The sequence below is a fragment of the Astatotilapia calliptera genome, chromosome 8 (assembly GCF_964374335.1).
Source record: "Astatotilapia calliptera chromosome 8, fAstCal68.1, whole genome shotgun sequence".
Classification (NCBI taxonomy): domain Eukaryota; kingdom Metazoa; phylum Chordata; class Actinopteri; order Cichliformes; family Cichlidae; genus Astatotilapia; species Astatotilapia calliptera.
Genome location: NC_137429.1, coordinates 19,754,440 through 19,760,439, shown reverse-complemented (window position 1 = coordinate 19,760,439; position 6,000 = coordinate 19,754,440).

The following is a 6,000-nucleotide window of genomic DNA, read 5'->3' as shown; positions in this document are numbered from 1 at the left end:
AACCACACCCCCCGGCTTTAGTGGCCGTGTGTAAATGGGGTAATTATGTCCCCCACGAAAAAAAAAACAAACTCAGACTAAACTTATGTGCCTGGGTTCCGATATTTGGCTTTTATCTGAATTCTGAAGTTTTATTGGGTTTATGGGGAAAAGACGCTGATTTTACTGTTGGATTAGCCAGTGTGTGTTCAGCACCACGAACAGCGCATCAGGGCAACAATATAGAAAAGAGCACAAACTGCTCTTTAGAAACCATAGCATGGTGTTAATAGAAGTGAGATATATAATGTTTAACATGTGAGAGAAAACATTTTAACACACATTACATATTAACTCGGTAGCCTATCACTGTTCTCACATAGTCCTGCTTTATTTCACGATTACTCAGTGAACTGTTATTTTGTTACACTGCCTCGTTCCCATAGCGGAAGACTTTCTGTATTTCTTTGCATTTATGTGAATGAATTCATTCTATGATGCAGCAATGCAACTATAAATCCTGCTGCATACATTTTTAGTTCCCTTCACTTTCTTTCTTGGTTAAGAAAGAAAATTCTTTAACATCAAACCAGAGTTCCCCCCTACTCTCTCTCTCTCTCTCTCTCTCTTTTTAAATAGCATGTTTAAAAAAATCAAAATCAATAACACCACAAATCTCATAAATATCAAAGCTTTCTAAATCCTGGCATATTATTGTTAATTTGCGGACATTGTTGTCTATTTCCCAAAATAATTTTTGAGCCGAGCACAAGATCTTTAGTAACTGATTCTGTCAGTATCAGAAAGTTTATATCAGTTGATCTTTTATTTGCTTTTATTTTTTAATAAACTTTTTTTTGGCACCTGGGAGTTTAATTTGACTAGACAAAGTAGTAATGGCATGCTTATAAGAGTTGGGAAGCCAAACTTCAAATTTAAAAAAAAAAAAGATTTGTGGAAATTTCTGCTTTACTTTAAGAAAAGAGACTTCTAGAATTGTCCTAACTTGTGTAATTATTAGTCTGAAAATGCTTAGCTTGCTTTGAATAATCACCGCAGCATGCATTATTCAAATGGCCATAAAACCTTTGTTAGGGTAGGGGTCATAGGCCACACATGAGTGTTTGGGCCATTGCACTCACGTGTAAGTGGCAGCAGTGTGCTTCATTTTCAGTGAATGCTTGAATTAAATGATTTAATGAGGTGTTGGAGAACCAACCAAACGTCGAAAATAATAACATAACCTTCGTGATGCATGGATGTCATGTCACTCTGTCCGAAACACTGTGTTTACAAGATACCTTTCAGGTACTGAGTGCTGAGGCTGACTGTTAAACGCTCACGTGTGTGACCCGTGAAGCAGCTCCAGCGTATCTTGGATCTTCACAATTCGCTGTTCACTTCATGATGCCTGAAGGCATCCTGCAGTGCCTTTGTTGAGGTTTGTGTGCAAGCTGCACAAGATGGAGGTGTGCAGATGGTAAATGTTTTTTGTTTCTCTGCATTTTTTCACTTTTGAATTGTTGTGTATGAATTAAGCTGTAGGGGATACTTGCAACTCCTTGTTGATTTTGCAACCCAAAGGTTAGCTTGAAATTCACAAAGTCAGCAAACAATCATAAATCTGTTTGGTTTTTTTCATGCATTTTGCCCGAATCTTATTATATGATATTAGTTAGGATTAAACACGGGGATAAACATGACACAGATGTGCAATGCCACATAGATATTACGTTAGGTAATTCTCCAGAGAATGCTTTCAAATCATCCTCAGAATGCAAGAAAAGCAAAACTACAGCACAACTACAATACATACATCAAAAAGTCAACATTTGCAGTAACATTTTAAAGGCTCTTGTGAGATAATACATGAATCAGAGATGCTGTCATCATAGAGTAGAACATAAGAGCATGTTTGTCCTACTCGGCTCCCGAGGGAAGTCATGAAAACTCTTCTCTCCTGTGTTTTATAGAGTTGTAAAAAACAAAGGTTTTTCCTTTGTCTGTCCCTAAGCCCTTGTCAAAAAAACAAGTTGACGCAGGCATAAATTCCACCTGACAGCCTCTGCAAAGCTTTGGACAATAAACAAGAAATTAAAGTGGATGTTCCCCTGCCATAAAGGTTGTAAGTGGATTGTGGTATTGCCCGTTGATTGCGCTGACCATTTCTAAGCAATTATTGTACAATAATTCAAACCGATAGCGAGGGGCAATTGTGTTTTATACAACCAACGATGCTGAAATTGACGCAAAATAGCAAAAATGGAATTTAAATTGGTAAATCTTAGCTTTTAACAACCCGACGGGCTTGGATAGGCTGCTTAAATTACACTGATCAAATAATAAATAAGTAGTCTACTATTCAAGATGACCGATATTTGTCCTGTTCATTGTAAGCACCCATTTCCCCAAGATAACAGTGGCTATCCTATTATTTCTACTCCAGTGGTCAACCTCTTTGCACTCTCTCAAAAGCCCATAAAAGTCAATGGCAAGAAACAACAATATGCATAAGGCAAACTCATTAGCTTGGTGCAATGTTTGTCAGTAAACACCAAGAATGTAACAGGCCCCTGATAAGAGAAAGGGCAGACAGTGAAGTTTTCACAGTCGAATAAGCCCCAGCTAATGCACTTCTGAAGAGCAGTTTGGGCTCCTGCATAGAGGTGAAGTGTTTGGATTGCCATCAAGGCCAAGATAATAGCACCTGCAGGGGTGCCACTGATTTCAAAAAACTTTTTCTCTCTTGTCTTGTTCAGTTTTACCAACTTTTCTTTAGTGATATTGGTGCCGCTGATGTGTGTTACAGCATTAGGTATTACATTTAAAATGAAAGACTTCTTTAGCTTAGCAAAACTTAAGCAAATCTACTTACTGTAGGCATTTACCTGCATTCTCCAAACGTAGCCCTAAAAGCTTTTCTCCTGTAAGTCTGTCTTTACTTTAGATAGTAAACCCACCTCCATTTCCATTTGCATTACACAAGCTAGTTCCCAGTCCAAATAAGAACACACACACACATACATGCAGGGAGTCCATTGTGGTGTAAGAGCAATCTGCCTGGAGAATGTCTGACTCCTTCCTGCCTTTGCAGACAGTAAGGGGGAAATGATTAGGCCCTTTTTATTTTGCCTTATCTCCCGAACGGGGTAGCAGCTAATATGAGCAGAGTGCTTTTCAGACAGCCAGGTCTGTTTGCACACCTCGGGAGACAAAACGGGGCTGCCCACCAGCAAAGGGCAATAATTCAAGAGCACATAAGTGGCTCGAAAGGGGTCTATGAGGGGCGCTGTAGATGGGAGGCCAAACATAACACACATTTCTCTTTCACGGTACATACTTACTGTCTGTCTGTCGATGACACATGTGCACACACACATAAAATGAGCTTCTTCGCCACAGCAGGGTCAAATAACAGGTGCACAAGTCAGGGCTTCACATTTTCTCATTTGGTTTCCAAACCAGTGATACCTCGTATTATTTCCTTTCTCCCCTCCAGGGGCTTTCTCCGCCAGCTGCAGCATTCATCGTGACCATTTGTCTGTTTTGGGAAGCAGAGCTGACGCATTACATCAATATCCCGCCAACGGATACGTGTATGAACGAGCTGGCAGCGGCAGTCAGATGGGCGATGACACACAGGTTAGACAGCTCAAGTGGGGCTGATGATTTAATTCGGTGAATGTCCTCAAATATATTACAAATTAAGGAAGCCATTGTGTTATTTAGGTGCCCAACCTGTCCCCTGAAAATCTGTCACGCTCTATAATGTGAGGTGTAAGAAAAAAGGAGATCATACTAGATGTGATTGCAAAGCAGCTCATGGAGATATTTGATATTTCCTGTAAGCTGTGGGGATTTTGAATCTGTGGGGGATTGATTTGGGATATCTTCACGATGGACTTGGCAATTACTCAAAACATGGGAGAATCTAAATGAAGAATGCGCCCTGGAGCCTAACAGGCACGGTGCACACCTACCAAAGTCAATTCTTTTAGTAATTACACCAAATGAGTTTCATGGAACTAGTTGGTCATCAATAACTAATCAAGCAACAAAGAGACTCATTGTTGTCTATGAATGCACGTGTTGTGTGTCCATTTTTAATTCACAAAGGTTACATGTGCTCCTTGGATGCCTTAAAAGGCCTTTAATTAATGCAAACTGTTACCATGATTACTGTTATTGAGCTGTTTCTTAAAGGGGACCCGTGCTCATTTCCTGCTACTGCCAGAGCTGCCTGCCTGAGATGACTGTATTAAGAATATCCCCTCTCACTGATCATCATATTCGCCTCAGCTATTTTTCTCAAGTTCCATTTCCCATTATAAGAAATTCTAATGCAAAGTCTCGGTTAAATGGCCGGACAAGAGTGCAGACATTTCAGTTAATGTATGACTTGCTTAAGCGCGAAATAAGGCGTGCATAATACGAGTCAAATTATATAAGGGCGTCGCAAAGTGGCTCAGAGTAGGTTTACTTGAATGAAGGACCATTTTTTGAACATAAACTAACCAAGACACAAACATCCAAGCAGGTGGATGCCAGGTGGAGAGGAAGAGACTGAGCAGTTCATCTGGGCCAGCTTTTAAAGCCTGGAAGGCCCAGGTGAGCTGCATTACTGGTGACCCACTCATGTCAGCCAATTATCAGTAAGCGTAGGCCAGGACTTCCTTGAGGTAGTGGGAGGGGTGACACGATGAGTTACTCTACAGGTGACTGGATTCTTAGACAGGGTTAAAGACAGACTTTAGCTAGGAGTGATAAAAAAAATTAAAATGTGCAGTTTTAACATTTATTTGGTGAGTTGTGCTCTTAATAAATGTTGTAAAGTAGCCAAAGATAACATTTCCAGACCTCCAAATCTCACTGATAAAGAGGATGGTGTAGCTCAGATGGGAAGTCAAGAAAACTATTCAGTGCCCCGAAATTCATGGTTGCCAGTAATGAAAATATCTCTATATCCATCCCGTATTCTTGATTTGAGATGGTTCCTAACAAGATCTCTGGACTCTTTCATAATAATGTATCTCAACAACTGCACTGACTTCGTTTAATTCAATATGGTGATGATAGTCTCCAAGTAAGCTTTTAATCTACAGTGGGAGAACCACCCATCCCACATCCTTCATCAAATCCCTGCTACTGTTCTTATTATTCTTTAACCCTTAACCTCCTGAGATCCAGGTACTTGTCTGGGATGAATTTTTAATTTCTCCTGCTGGAATTAGTTGGACCTGATAAAAACAAAAACTAACAATCACGTTTGATATAAATAGTGTAGAAAAGCCGAAATGTGATGCCTGTAAGTGAGTTTGTCCAGTTTGGCTTTCAATTAAGCATTCCTGGTGCTAAATCAGCTGCTGCAGGACACTTTGAGCTATTCTGTTACAGAGTTGGCGTTCTGTGTCAATGACATGATGATAACTAGTTGCCGTGGTGCTCAAATGTGACTCCAATGCAAATGCAAATAAGGAAATTGGATTTATTGACTTTGGGCTCCATTCCCAAAGTAACAGCTAACATGTATGCCTATGTGAATCAGTTAATAATGTGGATAATATATCTTAAATAGGATTTGTATGACCCAAAAGGTGCACATATGGAGTGTGTCATGTATACAGTGAGTCACTATGAAAACCTCACTTTTGCAAGGAACACAATGCACGCAATCTCGTGCACTTTTGTGCATTGGCAGTATCTTTACAGACGTGTAATGTAACAAAAAGAAATATATTATATAAACTTTTGAGCTGCGTCAGTCCTCGCTTGTTGCGTTGCCAATTTGAAGGAAAGGTTTTTACAACAGATTGCCTTCCTCGGTGAATGGAAACTTGAGGCAAATGGCTTGTATGAGTGTGGCCACAACTAGTAATGTTTTTTTTCTTGACTCTGACCAGCAGCAAATACCCTGGCAGTTTTGCAATCAATCACTTTAAATCTCAGGCTTTAAAGTGTGTGTGCGTGCACGTGTGTGTGTGAGTCTTTGTTTACCAGCAGAGCCTTTGAAAACAAGCGGTG